Source organism: Cupressus sempervirens, chromosome 5, assembly GCF_028749045.1.
Source record: "Cupressus sempervirens isolate cs-2001-9-10 chromosome 5, ASM2874904v1, whole genome shotgun sequence".
Lineage (NCBI taxonomy): Eukaryota > Viridiplantae > Streptophyta > Pinopsida > Cupressales > Cupressaceae > Cupressus > Cupressus sempervirens.
The window spans coordinates 679,164,546-679,188,821 of record NC_143122.1 but is presented as its reverse complement, the minus strand read 5'-3'; the positions used below and the strand labels follow the sequence as shown (position 1 = coordinate 679,188,821).

Sequence of the window (24,276 nt, the reverse complement as noted above, 5' to 3'; positions counted from 1 at the left end):
TGAGGAAGCCTTAAAATCTCAAGCTTGGAAAGATGCCATGATTAAGGAGTATCAATCCATATTAGAGAATGATGTTTGGGACATTGTACCAAGACCCAAAGATAAATCCATTCTGTTGGTTTCCTAAACCACAGATTGGAAATCCAAGAGCCTCCCACTTCTTCGATAGGATTCAACAATCAGTTCTAGCCAATGGATGAGAATCCTGCACTTTAGGCTTTGCTACACCTAGGTAGGCACACCTTCACCTCAAACATTGACTGCTTAGTTTAGCAATTTTCTATAGCGAATTTTAGATTTGGAGTTCTCTGACTATTCAAGGTCTTTGAGCTCGATTAAAATGAAACTAAATGCTAATGTTTGAATTGAATGAATAGTATAAGGTTTTAACAATGGATTTGAGATTTGTAAGAAAGAAGTTATAGATTTTCTAACTTTAAATATGAATCCAATACTTCAATGATAAAAAAAAAAGTGCTTTAACTTATTTGGGCAATAGAGTCAACTACAACGAAGATTATAACATACAACTTTATAATGTTCTATGCACATAAAATATAAACAATTTAATGATCAAGATGCAGTGAATCAAAGATATATACACAATTCTAAACTACTCTAGATTACACTTTAACTCCTAAGGTTGGGAGACAGACAAGACACAAATTTAGAAACAAATAAATATTTCACAATATCTATGATGTTCAAGTTTAGAATGCCATAAATAACCTCATCCACTGATCTGACCAAAATTGTTTACGAAATTAAAAAATGATTATAAAGGACAAATCAATTGTAATTTAAATCTCCATGCTTTTAATAAATAAAAAATGACATTTTATTTTATTGTTAAAATAAAATATTTGAATTTACATTACAAGGCCACATTATAAGCACCTTACTCCTCCATACAAAATATATAATACTTCTTCTTTGTAGAATGTTTTTCAAATGTCAGCTATGTCTTTTTACTCTTCAAATCACAATATCTCTATTTATATTACATCTAATAGATGTCGTGACTTTTCAAAAAAAAATTAACCTCTTCTAAAATAATTAACACCTTTTCATTTATATTTTCTATTTATCATAATTACAACCTCTTAATAGAATCATTGAGCCTTTTAATTATTTATGGTACCTCCTTATTAATCCATCACTTCATTACTTTGGTTGATGCCTTATATCTTTCATTCAAAACTTAGTTGTATCTTATTGTCGCCATATCTGGATTCTGCTCACAAATTCTATTTCTCAATTTGTCTTTGATCAATATTTATCCTTAACATTTAATAATATCAAAGATGATCTTAGGAAATACCAATGGAATGGTTCGACCATGAGCCCTGTTATCTTCAAGCTTGAAAAATCCTTATGTACGATGATTTGGAAATTTGAACTCTGATAACATGGGGCCTGTCATCACTGATAGTTTCTTTTATCTCTCTTATTCTTTATCATTGTAACTAAGATGAATCTTATGACTCTTGTATTTTTCCGTTGCGTTATCTATTTCTGCCATTTCGTTTGATGTTTCATATTCACTTCATATGATAGACAACACCATTGGAGACTACAACAGCTTCAAGATGTTCCACAATAATCATATAACTATCCCCGTTACTTCTTATTGTACCATGTCGATATATTACTACTAAAGATTTTGTTTATTCATTTGGTTTCTTCTATCTGTCATATTTTTTGGTTGTTGAATAATCAATGGCTCCAAGGAATATTCTCAAATCATTACTGTGTGTTTATTTTGTTTTCTTTCTTTTACTGTTGGATGATGCTATTTGTTTTGAATCCAAATCTGCATGCTTGTTTTTAACATTGAATATCTAGGAGCATTTGAATAATCACTAAGTATCATTGGGATCAATTATAGTTGTATATATGTTTGATAATGTTATTGGTGTACTTCAAAGAAAAATTGCAGATTTTACTTTTGACTTCATCGCTAACTTATGTTGTATTTACCTACTCCAATTTAGACTCATTTTTTTACTTCTGTTCACCGACTTATTAAAATTCCTCATCAAGTAATTTGTATTGTTGTTTCTTACTCACATAAATACACTTTCTTCACATCCACATCAATCAGAAAATTCTATTTGATTATGCCTACATGTCAATCTTTTTATAATCTCTCCCTCAGGTGCCTTTTTCATCATCACAATTGTAGTCTAGTATATATGCACAAAGTGCCATGTCTCCATGTAGGGCTTTTCCTTATCCACCATTACTACAAAGAGGAGGGGTTAAAGACAAATTTTGAGACGAATTTTTAATAAATTGTTTTCATTTGAGATGAAAAGAAAGTTGCATATCCTCTCAAATATGTCTTTAAGTGGATGTCTTAATATATTGTCTTTAAAAAATGTCTCTATAAGACAATATGGGATCGAAGTATTTTTGTCTTATAGAGACAATTGTTGAAGACTATAGATTAAGATGCTCAATTAATGACATATTGGAGATGATTCACAACTTTATTTTTGTCTCAAATGAAGACAATTCATTACAAACTCGTCTTAAAAATTGTTTTTCATCCACCCCTCTTTATAGTAGTGAATTTTTTAAACTAGTCCAACAATCGATATGAATGCAATGAGAACTTTAAGTTAAGATTAAAGAAGATGAATATATAAACAGTTTAAGCTCAAACAAAATCAAGAGTTATGCACTTCCTCAACATAGGTGGTGTTTATAAACACCCAACAAAAAAATATAGACACTCCCGTTGGTTCGGCAAGCTAAAAAATTCCAAGAATAATATGTACTTAAATATAACCAGAATTAAAGAATTAAAAAACAAAATAGTTAAAACTTTCCCTGAAAATATTAGTAGTACCTGAAATTCAATCTTGGTCGTAGAAGATAAATTCTACCTTTACAAGAATATATGTACCAGTTGAATATCAAACGAAGTTTTTGATTAAAAGAATGTTGCTTCTCTCCTCACTTAAGATTCCCTTCACTTCCATGCTCTGAGCAATGTGGAATATCCAAAGTTGTTCTTAGTCATAGAATAAGTCATTTTCTTCCCTGTAGATGCTCCTAGAAGAAGAGAATGCATAAATGTCTATTCCCAAATCTAGATACATATACACCTAAGTTCTAACATCTCTACCTTGAATCCCCCATCAATTTTTCAAGAGTTACAAAGACTTTCAAAGCTTATGGAAACATCTACATACGAATGGATACAAAGCACTGGTAGTGTTAGCATTAAATGTGGTCATTGATGCAATATAATAAACTAATAGACATAAAAACTATAGTAGTACCAACAATAAATTTCTTATTCAATCAGAATCCCATGGAAAAAATGAATCCAAGAACTTGAAGTGTGAGATTTTCTATTCCATGTGATCAACAAGCTACTAGCGGATATACATAAAATAATTGTTGAGGGTACTTTCTAGCTCTTTAGCTTTGGTACTCTTTAAAATATCAGGATCTCCAAAGATTTTCGAATCCTTAGGCTCTCATATGCTCCAGCTGATGCAACAGTATACCCATCTCAGTTCTAAAATACAAAGGCCGGTTAACATGAACTGATTAAACCAAGGCATGAATGCAAACGTATCCATATTCCAATAGCATGCATATATGTCCCAGATGCAACACCATAGAAGTATGGCCAATAAGCTCCACAATATTTTCTATAGCTGGACATCTGCATAAAGTGAACTGGTTCTCTTTATACCCATGTGTGCTCAAGAGCTCACGATCATGTTTATTTCACAACAATGCACAAACATAAAGTTTGGTGTCGATGGTCTTTAGGCATGTTCCAGTAAGACTATTCAATAACTTAATTGATTTTTCTGCAAGATCTGCACTAATGCCAAAATATTATGCTGGAAAGGGCACCATGCCAAGGCTGTGACTGCATCATCATGTTCATCCATCCTGTGAAGGTACCAATTTCTAACATTAGAGGATGACATGCTCTTGTCCCAGGTTGTCACTACCTCCACTTGCAAGTTTCTCAGTAGATAAGGACCATTTTAATGTACACTTCGTAATCATGGCCTCAGTATGTCTTGACATCATGGAGTATTATTTTACTGTCCTCACGACAAGTCGCAAGAATAGCGTCATTACATGAAAGAGAGCCTAGACGACCACGATGACCTTACAAAGATGTCAACTGCATTCAGATGTGATAAAACTACTATGTGAATAACGTAGCACTTTGAAGACGAGGAAAAAATCAAGACATCAAAAAATTCATAATCTTTACCTATTGATTAAATATAGAGTCCCATATCTGTACATCAGAACTAGTCAATCCAATGGCATTATTTTTCCTAGCATCGGGTGCCATATTACCACTTCTTATTACACCAACATCATTATCTTAAGTCAATAGCTCAGAGGTAAAGCTCTTGTCTACATCCCATAAACTACATTGCCAAGAGCTATTGAAAAAATATTGCTTCGACTTCAATCAAGCAGATTCAAATGATTAACATCAACAACATTTGGGGCATCCTATGTTCTATCTGCATGCTGTAGACAACCAAATTACAAAGTAAAAAATTGCAATTTCTTAACTCTTGTTAAGCTATCTACTTAAAGAGATGATTCTAGAACAAGTATGTAAATAATGGGGATCAATCCTTAGTAATCTGTTAACCATCTTATCACAATAAAGAATATGCCCATAACTTGAAATACAAGAGCACCAAATCTGAAACCTCAATTGAATGTACAAATTTGAAACATCACCCAAGCCATTATAGGAACCATTCTTTTTAAAAGAGAGAATAATATAAACATAAATCTAATTCTAGCAATTGTCCAGTAGCTGACCGTAATTTAAATGTTAAGTATGCTAGAAGTGAATTCTTCTGAATATTATTCTGCGCCTATGTGAATGTTGTTCAGTTTTCTTTATCATCACGTACTATTGAAGCTCTAAGAAAAGATATTGCTGGTTTCAATCAAGTTTAGTGCAGAAGAAAAAAGTCTTGTGGAAATTTTTTCCCTAAAAAGATTAGATAAATTTACAGTCTCTACTACAATACAATTCAGAGGTGACTCCAATCTAGGAGAATCCCTAGAAAGGTATACTCTTAAGTTCTGTACAGTCGTAGTCAATCCACACATATCATGGTATCACATTGTTTATACTAGAAACTCTCTTTTCTTTCACATAATGACCATCTAGGGAAACAATTGCAAAACCTTTCTACAGGCTTGAAAGAACTAGAAAAAAAAAAGCATACATATCATTTCCTCCATTTGTGAGTATTAAAATATCATAAGTAGTTTCTTTGGACAAGTTAATGAACGTTATACCATATCCCACATAATATTTTTATTACTCTGGAAAACACAAAGTGAGTGCTAAAATTGACCATAGCCGAAAGTTGAATCATCTTGTTCTAAACAGTCCCTCCCCATGACTTATTTGAGTATCTGTACTTATAGCTATTGCACCAAGAATTTTAAATGCATGTTCGTATGGATTATGTTTTTTTAGAAATAACCTGATTTAACGCATAAGATATATGTATAGCTATAGTCATATATTTGAGAAGCTCTAGACAAGGGCTTCACTTTCTCTAATCCAGTTGCTAAGAACCACAGGTACTTCTTATGTGTGTGCACGAACACTGTTTATTCGATGCACACGAGAAGTTACATGTCTTCTTATCTAGCTACTTATTTCTTCAAGGATACTATTTATTTTGTATTATATCTTCCATTATTATAAATAATTAGCAGACATGACACAGTATTGATAATTTTAAATAGACATGTCAGAACTAGGAAGAAAGACTCTTCCCAAGATCACCAAAGTCAGAAGTAAACTGATTAAAGTAGGATTTACAATTAGATGCAAATAACAGTTTAAAGCTTGGAGCCCTTATATCAAGTTTTAAGATTTTGGGACAGTTTGATAGTATGTTAGCACCTTCCCAGTGTGTCATTTCTACTATGAATCAGGATGCTACTAAACCATATTTTTTTGTTTATGGCCTTGTTGGTGGGAGTCCAAAATTCAAATGATTTCTTTGAGTAGCAATGATAATTACATGCAAATAGCTGACATTCTAATAGATTTTTAATAATGTTTTAAACCAAAAGTTGATTCCTTATGCACTAATCATATTTTCCCCTGTTTTACAAGTATTACTTATGAAAATCTATCTAAATTTTGTTACAAATATGTATTTTCTCCTTCCATACAGATAACTGGTCTCGGTTAAGATGATGTCTTTATATAGTGCTCGTCAAGACTACAATTTGGAATCGGAAAATCAAATTTGGGCTAGCTAGAATTTATACTAAGCTTTATCTTCAATTTGGATTTGATATCAAACGAATCTTGAATGTTATTGACTTGTGTTAGATCATGTTCTTATGATGATCAAAAGTCTGGATAAGCTAGCCTAGCATAGAGATTGCAAAAAATGTAAAGAAATTTTCCAAAGCTTTCATAAATACTATAAAAGAACCAAAGAGGGAAGAAGTGGATGACAAAATGGAAAAAGCTATAGATTCTTGGGCCAACTGCAACCTCTATATGCTAATAACAATAACAAAACTAATGGTCTCATTAATACCGTCATTCCTATTTTGAATCTAGAAGCCATAATTTCAGATGCCATCAGTAGTAGAAGATATAATGACTGTGATCTGATGATAATGATAAAATAAAAATTGGGAAGGGTGGTGGTTTCATTATGGTTAGAGCTACTACATAACCCAATCCTGGTGAGGGCTTCAATATTTATTTAGACTCCTTAGACAGGAAGAGAAAGAGGAAGAATACAATGGGCCGAGGAACAATTATAGTAGAAAGAGTCCACAAAGTAACTTTAAATAGAAAATGATGGCCTTATTTGAGAATCTGATGAAACAAATGATGGAGAAATAAGAGAATGTAATAAATGGATGTGGGAGCCATAGAGAAGAGGGACCAAAATTGATCGATTAGAGAAGAAGCATGGAGAAGGAAGGAGATTGCCAAATTAAATTAGGATGAGGAATTAAGGTCCCAAGAACATTCTTTGGCAACTTTCAGGTATTTGGCATGATTTCCTTTCCGTAAAAATTTATGGGAAAGACATTTAACCTCAATCCCCAAATGGTGAACCCTCATCATGATCAAGAATAAGAACAATAACAATAGCATCATGTTGACTATAAAGACTTAAGTTCATCTATTTGTCCTAAAAGTAAAAGATGGCCTAAGCCTCAGTTCCTTGCATTGATAAAAATGAGTCATGTTGGATTGTGAATATGTTAGTTGGTTAATATCCTTAAATGGAGATAAATATATCTCACAAAAATCACTTGTTCTATACACATCTATGCCTAATTCATCTATTGTTCTAGATAAGGTTCTTCATACCTAAGTTTATTCCTTCGCTTTCACCTCATGTTCAATCCTTTTTTATTCGTATGTGTGCTTCATTATGCTACATCAACAATTGGATGTCTTTTCTCAATGGCTATATTTTCCTTTGATTTGCATAATACTTATAGTAGAACATATTAGAATTGTTATCTTATTTTGTCAAATCACAAGCTTCCCTCATAGCATAATTTCATGAAGATACACTATGGTAAACCATCACACTAACTTACCATTTTATTGCTTCCTGTTTTACTAAGATATAATATTTAGTTTTGTTCATTGCATAATTTAGAAAATTAGAAGAGAGTGATCTTTCAGTAGACAATCATCTATTAGAGGACAATGAACTTCCTTTTGGTGATGGATGGAATATCACGAATTGATAATTTGCACCAGCTTCCATCCGTGGAAAATCCCTAGTATAGATGAGAATCCTTTCCTTTCCTAAATTATTATCTAGTTGAATGTAATTTTTTGAAACATTGTTTCAAATCACATTTTGTGATTCTTCATGAAGAAAATTATCTTCCAAAATGATCAGAAAGGCCAATGCCAATAAACTTGACATTTTCTATTAGCAAAATCTTGCTTATTCAATCACATACTCTGTAACAGCCTGACTCTAGGGAATTACTTTTGGATTTTCCAAGAATTAAATCCAATGAGATTTATCGCATAGATGTTTATAATATCAAATCAAATAAAAGAAAAAAATTGTCTCCTGTAAATTATTCTTTTTATATGAAATCTCTCATAGAAAATGATCAAACTTAATGCTTTTCTAGGAGAAGATAATAATTTTTCCCCTTTACCGGATAGAGGAAGGATTGGATTCAATCCAATCCTGAACAATACTACAACATTCATACAATCAACGAAAATACAAGGGGTCAAGGTTGAAATTAAGTGGTACAAGACTAGTTGTGAAGCTGAGCGCTTGGTTAGTATGATTCTTTCAAAAAACCAAATAGGACTAATAATTTTAGGGAAACCATAGACAGGCTCAAAATCTCACGCTTCAGGGATGAATTTATTCAAATAATCAAAATGAACAAACTATCTGATGATTTTAACTTCCCATGCAAACATACTGTTTGAGAACTATGGGAGAGACGGTTCAATTCTATCCAAATTGTAGAAGAAATTAATATTATTATAATGTGATAATTCAGATTTCCACAAAGCATAATTGCTGTATTAGAGTTTCCTTATTAAACCAATCTTTCCTTTAAATTTTTTTTTGTCTATTAAGCTTTATATATACTTAATGCCAAAATAATTCTCATGTGCACATAGTCTACATTATCCATTTTTTAAGGCACTGCACCTACAACTACTACCACACTAAAATAATCAAGCTAAAGAGGAGTAGAGTAAAATTTTAGATTGGAGAGGAATAAAAAGAAACTAGGAAAGCAAGAGGTCAAACTTAGTTCTATTGGTTTGGGAGAAGAAAGTCAAATATAAAATTCAAACTCCTTCCCTCTTTACATAATCTCGCATGTCATCTTTGAAGTGCATCTAAGATTTTCTATGTAAAATAGACATTACAAAAAGAATTTTACAAAACAACAGGTACAAAATTGTGCATGTCACACTTGATTGTACCAATTTTTCTACCTCTATTATTGCACATTTGCATATCCATAAATCTACAAACATATTTCTTATAAATTATATTGCTACTAAATTGAACTCTATTTTATGTTTCTGGGTTGGTAGATGAATTATTTTAAATTGTGATTACACAGTATCCGATATAGAAATGGATTTCATGAAATGAATATGTTTTTATTTAGAAAATAATAATTAACTTTATTAAACCTTCTATTTTTAGTTTTATGGATTATTTGTACACTATGAAATTAATTTACTCCAAAGAGAAATCACCCAAGCTATGTTGGCAAAGAAAAGATGGGTGTTTTGAGGACAATATTAAAATCTTGATTTGTAAACAAGAATCGAGGCTACAAGCATCAATTGAGAGCTCAATCAACCATGTTGATGTTTCTTCTGCTGGTGCAATTTTTCAACCCTTTGGAGGCTTTGGGCATGTGATGGGGATGGGAGTCATTTTGTCATGAAGAATGAAAGAATTGATGGATGATCTCAATCCTGTAATAGGGTTTCCAGGTCTGGATTCTATGGAGGCTTAGGACTTAGTCACAAAAATGACATGCACTTACGATTTAGGAGGTGAAGATGTTGTGTGAAACCATGGATTTGCTACAAAAGAAATGAAGGCTGAGTTTGAAAAATGCACAAAGATTTGTTTCTCCAAAGAATCATGGATCCTAGGATTTCAAAGCTAGCATTTTCTTAATTCGCAGACAATCTTCTCCCTTGTAATTTATGTATTTGTTATGTTAAAGAAATTTTAGTTATATTGTGGGAGATACAAGACACTCTTTTAGTTTATAATTAGTTGAATGCTTATGAATCGTCTTGTTTATAATCCAGCTTGTAATCAATGAGAACTTTCATGGCTTTCTTTTCAAAAAAAATCTCTCAAATGTGTGTCAACAGTCAATCACATATCGTCTAGGAGCAGATCAATAGGGATTTTGGCCTTTTAAGGTTAGTAAATATTTGGCGATTCCTTCTACATTTGGATCAAGGAAAAGGATTCTTGATCCTTTAATTTTATGGGGCAGGGGTGAATCTTCCCATGATATTGTGCGATTTTCATAATCATCCAATATGCATGACATTACAGGAGATTGTTTGAGAAAGTGGAAACCGATATATTAAGTGAATTTCTCTACCACTCTTTCTTTGGACACATCAGGTAACATAACAACCAAACATATGGCAAAGGAAAAGGCACGTTTATCTTGACTTGGCAAACTAAAATATTATCCAACGTAAAATATGGAGATGCTGAGACGTACCTAAAATACTAAAATACTATCCCTCTTAAGATTCAAATTAGCATTCTCAATACTGTACACATGCATCCTCCAATATTAGGCCCTACCTACTAAGAATCATATTATTTTGCAGAAATTTTTTACAAACAAGTTTTCAATATAAGATGGCATTTGAACCCTAAACCTCAACTCAGCAGATCACAATATAAAATATATATAATAGACAACCATATTTATTACACATGGGTACAAAGATTCTTTAAGATACCTAATTAAGGGATCTAGCTTCTAAGCATCAAATAAACTAGCATATTATTGAATCATTAAAAGATTCAAGTAATATAGATTAATTTATCTAATAACTGACAACTTGAAATGAAAGTTTTCAATGATACCTATCCATTGATTTTAGGTATATCGCGGTAGTAGGGTTTGTGCGTTGCAGCTATAGGGCATTCATAGAATACAATATCTTAAGTGTTAGGGTTTTGTTTCCCATTTTGGCACTACTTTTCATTTGTAGTCTCATCTTAAATACAAACAAACATTTCTCCTTGTGGCACGTACTGAAGCAACTTCCACAGTAAACATTATTATTGAATAAATTTGTGCACTTTCCTCCACAAAAATGTAAGCAAGCAAAGGTGCGCAGAATCGCTTCCTACGCTAATCTTTGAGAGGAGGATTATGCAAATCCAAGTAACTATTGCAAAGATCTCAAGAAATGCATAATAACATAATCAAAATAACAAAGAACACACAACACAATGATTACCGTGGGGAAACCCTTTCGGGAGAAAAACCCCACCCTCCAAAACTCGCACAATGTATTATCAAACCAAGATGATTACAATACACTTGCAATGCAAGTTCTTATAGGAGCGCATCACCACAACTCGAACTTGGAGAGACTCCTTCTAGCACCAGTCTTGCAAACTAAACTCAACTTTTTTTCTTTTGCAAACACCTCCCAAGCCCTCCTTTTATAGTGATTTTACAACCTGGAAACCATTTATGTTTTTACAAAACCATGGGCAAAACTACCATGCCACATGTTACCGATTTTTGACATTTACATCTCCAATATGGAAAAACAACTAGGTTAAAATAGTAATCCCGTCCACAATTTTGTCTCTTAGTCTAGACCCCCATAAAAGTCACAAAATGAGTCATCAAGGCTCTAAAAATGACCTACCTATATTCTACTATGGACAAGACTCATTTTAACAACTCACTAACCATTTTCCAATGCATAAACAAGTGGAAAACTTCCACAAACAAATTCTGGAATTTTTCAAGAAAAGATTGCAAGGTTGAGACACATGTTTCTCAACATTCTCCCACTTGTCGAACACCTTGCAAGAGTAAGGGGATTCAAAATATCATGGACTTAATTGGTAGGGGCCGAGAGGCCCATAGACTCTGAACACCATCTAAATTTCTTGTGCTCACGGGCTTAGTTAATGCATCAGCAACATTCACCAAAGTCTCTACCTTTTCCAGCTTCACCTTGCCATCCTTGACCATATCTCTCACAAAATGATATTGTACATCAATGTGCTCGGTCCTCACATGAAAAGTTGGGTTCTTCGCTAGGCAGATTGCACTCTGGCTGTTACTGTAAATTGTCACTGCACCCTGTTTGAACTCTATATCTAAACACAATCTCTTTAGCCAGATGGCTTCTTTGCAGGCATGAGTAGCTTCCATATACTCTGCCTTAGTAGTGGACAAAGTGACCACATCCTGTTGCTTACTCATCCAACTGATTGCACCACCAAATAATGTAAACACATATGCACTGGTGGATCTTCTTCTATCAACATCACCAGCCCACTCTGAATCCACATAGCTTCGAATATCCAAGGAATGCTCACATCCTGTTCCATGAAAACATATTGAGTACTCTGAGGTACCCCGCAAGTATCTGAAAACTCTTTTTACTGCATCCCAATGTGCTCTTCCTAGATTAGACATATAATGGGAAAGTACTCCCACTGCTTGGGCAATGTCTAGTCTTGTACAAACCATAGTATACATCAAACTTCCAACAGCACTCTCATGTGGTACTCGACTTATCTCTTCCATCTCCAATGGAGATGTAGGACACTGTGAGCTAGAAAGCTTTGTTCCCATAGTAACAGGAACACTCAATGGTCTTGCATCTTGCATATTGAATCTTTTCAAAATAGTACCAACCAACATACTTACGTTGGCCTAGCCAAAGCTTTCTGTTCTGTCTATCTCATATAATCTCCATTCCCAGAATGTGCCTAGCTGCACCAAGATCTTTCATTTCAAACTTTATTGAGAGTTGAGATTTTAACTCTACAATCAAACCTTTTCCTTTGCCAATAAACAACATGTCATCGACATACAAGGCAATAATCAGGAAACCATCACCATCAGATTTGAAATATATACAGTGATCAGATTTAGATCACACAAATCCCAAACTCAACACATATGTATCAAACTTCTGGTACCACATCCTAGGACTCTATTTTAAACCATACAAAGATTTCTTTAATTTACAGACCAAATAACTTTTACCTTTCACCACATAGTGCTCTGGCTGTGACATGTAAATTTCTTCCTCCAAATCTCCATGAAGGAAAGCAGTTTTTACATCCATTTGCTCGATCTCTAGATCATAAGCTGCTGCAATAGAAAGAAAAAATCTAATGGATATCATTTAGGCTACTAGAGAAAAAATCTCACCATAATCTACTCCCTCAACCTGAGAGTAACCTTTTGCAACTAAACATGCTTTATACTTGTCAATGCTTCCATCTGAACCCATCTTCCTTTTGAACGCCCATTTACAACCAACAGGCTTGCATCGTTCAGGCAATGGTACAAGGTCCCATGTTTGATTCCTCTTAAGAGCTGCCACTTCTTCATCCATGGCTATTTTCCAGAACTCTAAATAATTCATACCAAGAGCCTCTTCTATAGATCTCGGTTCATCAATGTTAGCATTCAATGCAAAATGCACCTCCAATCATCAGGAGAATATCCATACCTTTCAGGTGGTTTCCTTTGTCTAGTAGATCTTCGAACAAGATCTAGTCTAGGTTCAAGTTCATGATCAGGTTCTCCCTCTTCCTCTGATGATTTAGAACTCATAGAGCTCTCTTCAACATCTCGTCTTTCTAAGGGCCTTGATTCAACTTTCTCAAGTGTAGCAGGAAGTTGAATCACATATTTCTTTTCTTTAATTTGTTCTAGCTACACTGTAATAGAAGAAGGCTTAGTTTCTCTAAAAATAACACTTCTAGAATAAAATACCTTTTGTGCAATAGGATCCCAAAGCTTTCATCCTTTCACACCATAACTATATCCGATGAAGATACATTTGATAGCTTTGTTGTCCAATTTTGTTCGCTTCTCCTTTGGCACATGAGCATATGCCTCACAACCAAACACTCTCAGATGTCTAAGTGAAGGCTTGTGGCCCGACCGTGCTTCCATTGGCATCTTATCAACAAGAGTTGATGTAGGAGACCTATTTATCAGGTAGTAGGCAGTGGCTACAACTTCAGCCCAGAACTTTTGTTCTAGTTCAACACCACTCAGCATACTCCTAGCCTTCTCCATCAAGGTCCTGTTCATTCTTTCTGCAACTCCATTTTGCTGTGGAGAATACGGAGTTGTCTTCTCTCTTTTAATACCACAATCTTTACAAAATGTGTCAAAAATATTGGAGCAAAATTCACCACCATTATCAGTTCTCAAGCATTTTATTTTCTTTCCAGTCTCCAATTCAACCATTGCTTTAAATTCTTTGAAATGACTAAAAACTTTAGCTTTACTCCTAAGGAAATAAACCCATGTTCTTCCACTAAAATCATCAATGAAAGAAATATAATAAACTGATCTACCAATAGAAGGAAAATCAACTGGACCAAATACATCCAAATGAATTAGATCCAAAATACATGAGGACTTATGAGAACTCGAGTAAAACTGAATGCGATTTTGTTTACCATAAATACAATGTTCACAAAAATCAAACTCAAGATTGCAGTCATTCAATCCATCAACAAGGTTCTTATTTTTCAAGGTCCGTAGGCCCTTCTCACCTATGTGGGCGAGTCTCTGGTGCCATAACATAGTCTTCTCTACAAGAAACTTTGATTCGGTAGACAGAGCACCCTTGGGTACCAAAAAACCACGACCATTTGTTGAAAGAGAAACTCTCTCCTTCTCCAACTGAGTAGTCTTTTCCACAATCTTATCAGAAGTACTATTGCACTCGACTGTGCATGCATCAAGTTGGTACAATGTACCCAATCTACTTCCTCTTGCTATTACCATAGCACCTCTCACCATTTTTACACCTGCTTTAGAGAACTGTACATGCACACTCGCATCTATTAGCTTACTAATAGATAACAAATTCCTTGCTAGTCCAGGGATATCTAAGACACCATCAAATTTTCTAATTCTACCATCAGAAAATTTCACACGAATACTTCCATGACCAACAATATCAAGTACTGAATTATCACCCAAATACACCTTACCACCATCAAAATTTTCATACTTACTATACCAGTTCCTATTAGGAGTCATGTGGAAAGATGCACCTGAATCTATTAACCATGCATTTTCACCTGCATGAGTGGCCAAGGCTGCAATGAAGCATCTCCATCTTCCTTCTCGGACTCAGAATCAAAATCTTGCTTCTTCTTCTTTTTCTTCTCCTCTTTGTAGTCCTTTCGGAAGTGTCCAAGTTTTCTGCAATTCTAGCAGATTGCCTTGGACTTACTAGGGGATTTTGATCTCCCCTTATTTTTGGACTTAGAATGGCCATGCTGCTTTTCATTCTTGCCTCTTTCTTTTGGTCTTCCACGAACACTCAAAGCCTATTTGGCATTTACAGAGACCTTCTCATCTCCTCAGAAAGTAGAGAACCAACAATGTCCTCCATCTTCAAGGCAATTGAAGTACTCCCTATAGCCATCACAAGACTATCCCATGAGTCTGGCAACGAACATAACAAGATTTGACACCTTTCTTCTTCATCTATTGGCACCCCTACTGAGGTCAACTGAGTCATCAACATATTAAACCTTTCCAGATGCTCAGAAATTTGTCCACCTTCTTCCATTCTCAAGGAATACAACTTCTTCCTTAAGAAAATCTTATTCACAAGTGATTTTTCTTGATAGATCTCACTAAGCTTTTTCTAAAGCTTCTTAGCGGTAGGTTCTTCATGGACATTAATTAGAATCGAGTCTGCAAGACACAATCTGATGAGACCTTTAGCTTTTCTATTAGTCACATCATATTGTGCGGCTAATGTCAGATCTGTGGGCCTCAAATTGTTCTCATCAATCGCATCCCATAGATCCCGATTAGAGAATAGATCTTCCATCTTTAGCTTCCACATCTCAAAGTTTGTACCAAAAAACTTTTCAACATCAATTATCCTTGACATACTTGCCATCTTTTCAATCCTGCAACATAGAAATGAAATGCTCTGCACAAGCTCCCACTCAAACCTTGATTAGCTCAAAAAACCCTGTACCCAACAAATAGAACCAAAACTGGCCAGGCTCTAATACCACTTGTAAGGAAGCAAAGGTGTGGGGAATCGCTTCCTACAGTAATCTTTGAGAGGACAATTATGCAAATCCAAGTAACTATTGCAAAAATCTCAAGAAATGCATAATAACACAATCAAAATAAAAAAGAACACACAACACAGTGATTACCGTGGGGAAACCCTTCCAGGAGAAAAACCCCACCCTCCAAAACTCGCACAATGTATTATCAAACCAAGATGATTACAATACACTTGCAATGCAAGTTCTTATAGGAGCGCATCACCACAACTCAAACTCGAAGAGACTCCTTCTAGCACTAGTCTTGCAAACTAAAGTAAACTTCTTTTTTTTTTTGCAAACACCTCCCTATGCCCTCCTTTTATAGTGATTTTACAACCTAGAAACCACTTATGGGTTTACAAAACCATGGGAAAAACTACCATGCCACATGTTACCCATTTTTGACATTTACATCTCCAATATGGAAAAACAACTAGGTTAAAATAGTAATCCCGTCCACAATTACTTTATTCTTTTTACAAGAATACCTCTCTCCTTCACCAATCTACACTTGGCCCTACTAGCCTTGGGTGCATCCTAGGAAATTGATGATAATTATGAGATGCTGAATAATCAGATTGTGCGAATATCATTCTGATTATTATCAAAGATGGTATATAGAAAATACTAGTGTTTAAGTCAAAAAAATACTTTATGAAAATGGTGGAACATACCTTATACAACATACAATATTATGTAGTAAATACTTGTTGAGATTTTAGTCTTAAGGGAATTGTTGGGACTCGAAATTGAAGCACTAATTTTGAGTACCATTCTAAAAATTGAGTTAAATTCAACCTCTGTAAGAGTTTTTCATGCATATGTACCCAGTTGACATTTTGAGGCCTATGATGTGTTTCATGTGTTTAACACCTTTCATTTAGTATATGCATGCATCCTATGAACTTGTTATTCTGATTCACTTTGTGAATTGTTATTTTGAGCATTGTTCAGATCTACATTTTTGCCTAAGTGTCAAACAACAAGAAGAAGCCTAGTTTGCATTTGACTATCTTGCACCTGGTAAATTTTCATGACTTGTGAATTTGGGAATGATTAATATGCATATCAAAGAACTTATGTTTCTAATTTCAAGCCATTTTGATATGTTTTGACTAGATTTTGAATCCCTTAAAGTTGGTTGTTTACTATTCTCATGTTGATGCATACTGTTCAAAATTCCAGATAGCCTTGTTAACTAGTTATAACCTGGACCTAGTTGATCGTATTAAACAAATTCTTTTTGTACTTTATTTTAGGGGTTAGAGACATTTTATGTTGCAGATTTAAGCCTGTGATGAATCTGTTTGACTAGTTTTCACCTTCAGATCATGCAAGAAGAATAAACTAATAAATTATACTCTCCACATGACAATAAACAAATTCTCTACATCATTTGACCTATTTTCAAAGCCAAATATGAATGTTCTTTATTGTTTTCTAATAGGAGTGCATCACCACAACTTGAACTCGGAGAGACTCCTTCTAGCACCAGTCTTGCAAACTAAACTCAACTTTTTCTTTTTACAAACACCTCCCCAAGCCCTCCTTTTATAGTGATTTTACAACCTAGAAACCACTTATGGTTTTACAAAACCATGGGCAAAACTACCATGCCACATGTTACCCATTTTTGACATTTATATCTCCAATATGGAAAAACAACTAGGTTAAAATAGTAATCCCGTCCACACTTTTGTCTCTTAGTCTAGACCCCCATAAAAGCCACAAAATGAGTCATCAATGCTCTAAAAATGACCTAACTATATTCTACTATGGACAAGACTCATTTTAACAACTCACTAACCATTTTTCAATGCATAAACAAGTGGAAAAATTCCACAAACAAATTCTGGAATTTTCCTAGAAAAGATTGCAAGGTTGAGACACATGTTTCTCAACAAAAAACCTAAGACATAACCACATGCAAGCCTAGATGATGTATAATTCAATGGGCTAGAAGAGATATCAATATATACATACCTCTTAGCAAAGACTGCCCAATAACCATTTGCATTTTCATGAGCTATAGAAAAATGACTAGAAAGCCTTAGATGATTACCACAGAAAGCCTCTTTTTTCTATCTTTATTATTGTAAATTATTTGGAAGAACATAGAATGGATACCCGAGTAGCTTAGTTATCTACACTCAAATTTTCTATTTTTATGAAATATGGCTACAATTACAAGAGATATTAAGACCCTAAACAAAAAAAATTGGATTGTGAATACCATTGTTTCAAGCAGAGGGATAAGGTCTTACTATAGATAAGCCTCCAAACAAAGACCAGCTTCTTTTCTTAAATAGTCGATTCAACCTGTACATTTAGAAAATGATTTGTTCTTGAGATTTGTTCCGCTTCATGAGATTCTCCCACCTTAGTGGAAACTCTGCTCCACATTCTAAAATATTCACCTTCTTTCCCTCTTGCCTAACAAATTTCGCTGCCTGCCTTGGTCTTTCAACTTAGCATAAGTGCTGATGCTATGGGGGAGCATTGAAAAACATTGATATGATGTACTTATAACTATGTTTGTCATTGATGACAGCTTAGTAATGAGTTTGTAAAACACTAACAGAGTAGTAGACTATGATTTCTGTATTAAGGACAATACATTACTTATTGCTTATGCACTATTACGAACACATACTACAGTATGTATTTGTTACTTGGGCAAGTGCGCAGGACCTGAATCAACAATGTATGTAAGCTATGGTTGATATGCAGAGAACCACATGGAAACAAAGCATTAGGAAAGTAGTTCCTATTGTATGATTGATACAACTCATTGCACTTGAAATAAAGTGTTGCACAGTTAACTGGAGGTAGTATATTGACCACTGATGACATCACAGAGTGTGCATGTATGAAATTCACACGTGTGAAAGTTTGTGTACAACTGTGAGCTGACAACATTAATTAAATGTGTATTTCATTTAATTAACATATGATGATAACGTGTGAAGCTGAGTCAAGGATTTAATATTGAGTGTGGTATAAAGGAAAGATGTTTTCCATGTTTTAGACATGATGATTGAGATTGATGAGTAGAGAAAACTTGTGAATTACTGAGAAGCAAAGTAGAGTGAATTACTAATGTGTGTAAGTGACCTTAAGGGTTACTGTTGTTGAATACAAAGTTCTAGATCTAATTGCATGATCTGATTGCCCCCAATTGATCATTTGACCTATTTTCAAAGCCAAATACGAATGTGCTTTATTGTTTTCTAACAGGTTTTTGATTACATGTAGTTTGAAAAGTATACTTTTGAAAATTAATAACTTTTAACTGAGAGGTCATCATGAAGCAAGATTTTGCAGGACTGAAATAGTATTAACAAAAGATCAAGAATGTCAGGTGCTAAGAATATAACAAGTGTTTTGATGAGCATTTAAAACCAGTTCAAAGCCCTCCCTATACAAACTTGACACTAAAATGTCAAAAAATGAGTTCTATCAGATGAATTAGTGGTCAAATTTTGTTTCTATCAATAAGAGAAGATCAATCAAGGTACTATTTAAAGGTTCATGTGTTTAGAATGCAAAAACCATTTGGCTAGACCCCCTTTGGGGCCCAACTAACTACATCAGAAATGATAAGATAGTGTGAGATTTCATACACACGGTGGAAAGTATGAGATGAAATTAAACTTACTCAGGAGGTTTGAAGGTTTTCACCTGTTGCAATATGTATCATTATCAATATTATAAAAGAAATTCACCGAAGAAGATGCATGTGTCTTTTAAATATCAAGCAATGCACATCAAGTGGAAGTATGTTCTCATCCAACATGGAGTCCATTCTCGGTATTGTAAAATTGATTTGTTAACTAGTAATAAGATGTGACATATGTAGCGATTGGACTATTGATTTGAAGTTGACATAGACATATAATTCTAACCATGTGTGGAAAGTAAAACTCATTGATCAATGCTCATTTAAAGAGGGAATTAGACTCACCATGGAGCATGTTAGAAATATTGATAAAATACACATGTTATGTTTGCCAGCCTAGAATGCTACATCACAAATGAGAGGATTAATGCATAAAATGAGGAATAAAGGAGGAATTTCTCTATTCTGAGTTGTGTTTAAGAATACATATCTTTTAAAGGAAAATGAAAGGAAAACTATTTTAAGGTAAATGCTATAGATTCTTTTCCAATTACAAAGGGGTAAAAGGCTTGATCATGTTTTCCTTTACGAAATACTAGAAGAAGTGATCAAGGTAGGAGAAAATACCTTAAATATTCTATATAATGTAGGGTGCCAAATAGGCAAAAGTCACTATTAAGAGAATTGTGCTTCCAAGCAATGGGAAACACTTTGAATCCACAAGAGAGGCCAAGCTATGGAAGACAAATTGAATGCAAGATTGAGCATCAATCCAAAAGTTAGAAACCATTAGTCCCTCACTAATCTAATTGTACAATGTCAGAGAGGAAAGGGATATTTCCTTTCCAATTTTAAAGCACATGAAGATATTGTTCCAAATGCCCTCCATCATGTTGGTCATAAATATGAGTTACTTCACTCATCGCTACCAAGACAGGGTAAATAGTAGAGGCGGTATAATGTTTGTATTGTCATTGAGATGGGGAGTAGAATCTCGAGGGAGCATCAGCTTATTCATTTCTAGTCCAAGATGCAAGGTTCCAACATCACTATTTGCTAAGTCTAGTGTGTCAAGTAGACATTATTAGAAGATTGGAATCAGGGTGCATACCATTCTAGCTCAAGCATTATTGAAAAGAAAAGATAAGTGAAGTCATCAATATTTTCATTTGTGGGAAAATAGTAAGAAGTGGGTGGCCATGCCTAGCATAATCTAGGAGAGTGGATAGAGTGCTACCATTATCCCTTTCAACCATCTATTGCTGTTAAAATGACACAATGTCTACACAATGACAAGTTTGGGGTGCATTTGTAATGCCCCACTCGAGAACCCAAGAGAAATAAACCTAACATGTTACAATGTTTATTGAACAATTTTTGTAAAGTTTAAACAACATCAAAGTAACAATAATGTAGAACCAATATACACATACACATCAAGAACACGTAATCAATTACAAATATAGTTTCAATTTCTTATAGGTTTCTTCATTTTGAGTTACGTTAAGAAGTTTATATTAATTAGTTTAAGTCTCAAGTATAATGTCTTGTGATCCTAAAGAAATATCATATACATAATCACATAATAAAATACATAACTAATACAGTGAAAGTACATCAAATAAATAGCATCCACTGCATATGTCACAGGGTATGTGAGAATAGATACAATACATTAGAATAAATGATAGCATTATTACATCAACTAAAAAGAAGTCTTTGAGATAAGAAATAAGAATGATAAAGGTACATCTTTTGCAATGAACAACCAATAGGTAGCAATGTGAGGGGGACCTAAATGGTAAGAAGATGCTACCTCACAACCGCATGGTTACCTAATCAGGCTTCCACTCCCACCATGCATGGAAGATAATGAGTGATCCACATACAACTAATGAATCATAAAACATTCCTAGGAAAGGAATTCCTAATAGATGAAACTACTTCAAAGGTAACACATACTAGTCGTCTCTTAGTCTAGACCCCCATAAAAGTCACAAAATGAGTCATCAAGGCTCTAAAAATGACCTACCTATATTCTACTATTGACAAGACTCATTTTAACAACTCACTAACCATTTTCCAATGCATAAACAAGTGGAAAATTTTGACAAAAAAATTCTAGAATTTTCTAAGAAAAAATTGCAAGGTTGAGACACATGTTTCTCTACAAAAAACCTAAGACATAACCACATTCAAGCCTAGATGATGTATAATTCAATGGGCTAGAAGAGATAGAAATATATACATACCTCTTAGAGAAGACCACCCAATAACCATTTGCATTTTCATGAGCTATAAAAAAAATGACCACAAAGCCCTAGATGATTACCACAGAAAGCCTCTTTTTTTCTATCTTTATTATTGTAAATTATTTTGAAGAGCATAGAATGGATACTCGAGTAGCTTAGTTATCTACACTCAATTTTTCTATTTTTATGAAATATGGCTACAATTATAAGAGATATTAAGACCCTAAACAAAAAAATTGGATTGTGAATACCATTGTTTCAAGCAGAGGGATAAGGTCTTACTATAGATAAGCCCCCAAACAAAGACCAACTTCTTTTCTTGAATGGTTGATTCAACCTGTACGTTTAGAAAATGACTTGTTCTTGAGATTTGTTCTACTTCATGAGATTCTTTCCTTGTTTTTCTATCTGATTTACATTAAAAATAATTCTCTTGCCTTAGTGGAAACTCTGCTCCACATTCTAAAATATTCGCCTTCTTTCCCTCTTGCCTAACAAATTTTGCTTCCCACCTTGGTCTTTCAACTTAGCATGAGTGCTGATGCTATGGGGGAGCATTGCAAAACATTGATATGATGTACTTATAACTATGTTTGTCATTGATGCCAACTTAGTAATGAGTTTGTAAAACACTGACAGAGCAGTAGACTGCGATTTTTGTATTAGGGACAATACATTACTTATTGCTTATGCACAATTATGAACACACACTACAGTATGTATTTGTTACTTGGGCAAGTGTCCAGGACCTGAATCAAAAATGTATGTAAGATATGGTTGATATGTAGAGAACCACATGGAAATAGAGCATTAGGAAAGTAGTTTCTATTGTATGATTGATACAACTCATTGCACTTGAAATAAAGTGTTGCACAGTTAACTGGAGGTAGTATATTGACCACTGATGACATCATGGAGTGTACATTTATAGAATTCACTCGTGTGAAAGTTTGTGTACAACTGTGAGCTGACAACATTAATTAAATGTGTATTTCATTTAATTAACATATGATCATAATGTGTGAAGCTGAGTCAAGGATTTAATATTGAGTGTGGTATAAAGGAAAGATGTTTTCCATGTTTTAGACATGATGATTGAGATTGATGAGCAGAGAAAACTTGTAAATTACTAATGTGTGTAAGTGACCTTAAGGGTTACTGTTGTTGAATACAAAGTTCCATATCTGATTGCATGATCTGATTGCCCCCAATTGATCATTTGACCTATTTTCAAAGCCAAATACGAATGTGCTTTATTGTTTTCTAACATGTTTGATTACATGTAGTTTGAAAAGTATACTTTTTAAAATTAATAACTTTTAACTGAGAGGTCATCATAAAGCAAGATTTTGCAGGACTATAATATTCTTAACAAAAGATCAAGAATGTCAGGTGCTAAGAATATAACAAGTGTTTTGATGAGCATTTAAAACCAGTTCAAAGCCCTCCCTATACAAACTTGACACTAAAATGTCAAAAAATGAGTTCTATTAGATCAATTAGCTGTCAATTTTTTTTTCTATCAATAAGAGAAGATCAATCAAGGTACTATTTAAAGGTTCATGTGTTTAGAATGCAAAAACCATTTGGCTGGACCCACTTTGGGGCCCAACTGACTACATCAGAAATGATAAGATAGTGTGAGATTTCATACACACGGTGGAAAGTATGAGATGAAATTGAACTTACTCAGGAGGTTTGAAGGTTTTCACCTGTTGCAATATGTATCATTATCAATATTATAAAAGAAATTCACCGAAGAAGATGCATGTGTCTTTTAAATATCAAGCAATGCACATCAAGTGGAAGTATGTTCTCATCCAACATGGAGTCCATTCTCAGTATTGTAAAATTGATTTGTTAACTAGTAATAAGATGTGACATATGTAGCGATTGGACTATTGATTTGAAGTTGACATAGACTTATAATCCTAACCATGTGTGGAAAGTAAAACTCATTGATCAATGCTCATTTAAAGAGGGAATTAGACTCACCATGGAGCATTTTAGAAATATTGATAAAATACACATGTTATGTTTGCCAGCCTAGAATGCTACATCACAAATGAGAGGATTAATGCATAAAATGAGGAATAAAGGAGGAATTTCTCTATTCCGAGTTGTGTTTAAGAATACATATCTTTTAAAGGAAAATGAAAGGAAAACTATTTTAAGGTAAATGCTATAGATTCTTTTCCAATTACAAAAGGGTAAAAGGCTTGATCATGTTTTCCTTTACAAAATACTAGAAGAAGTGATCAAGGTAGGAGAAAATACCTTAAATATTCTATATAATGTAGGGTGCCAGACAGGTAGAAGTCACTATTAAGAGAATTGTGCTTCCAAGCAATGGGAAACACTTTGAATCCACAAGAAAGGCCAAGTTATGGAAGACAAATTGAATGCAAGATTGAGCATCAATCCAAAATTTAGAAACCATTAGTCCCTCACTAATCTAATTGTACAATGTCAAAGAGGAAAGGGATGTTTCCTTTCCAATTTTAAAGCGCATGAAGAGATTGTTCCAAATACCCTCCAT

At 34.0% G+C, this 24,276-nt stretch overlaps 1 pseudogene; it reads right to left on the bottom strand.

The window, feature by feature from the left end:
• Positions 1-3,343: 3,343 nt before the first annotated feature.
• The window catches only part of LOC149557764 (cell division cycle 20.2, cofactor of APC complex-like), a 52,988-nt pseudogene continuing 32,055 nt past the window's right edge, over positions 3,344-24,276 (bottom strand).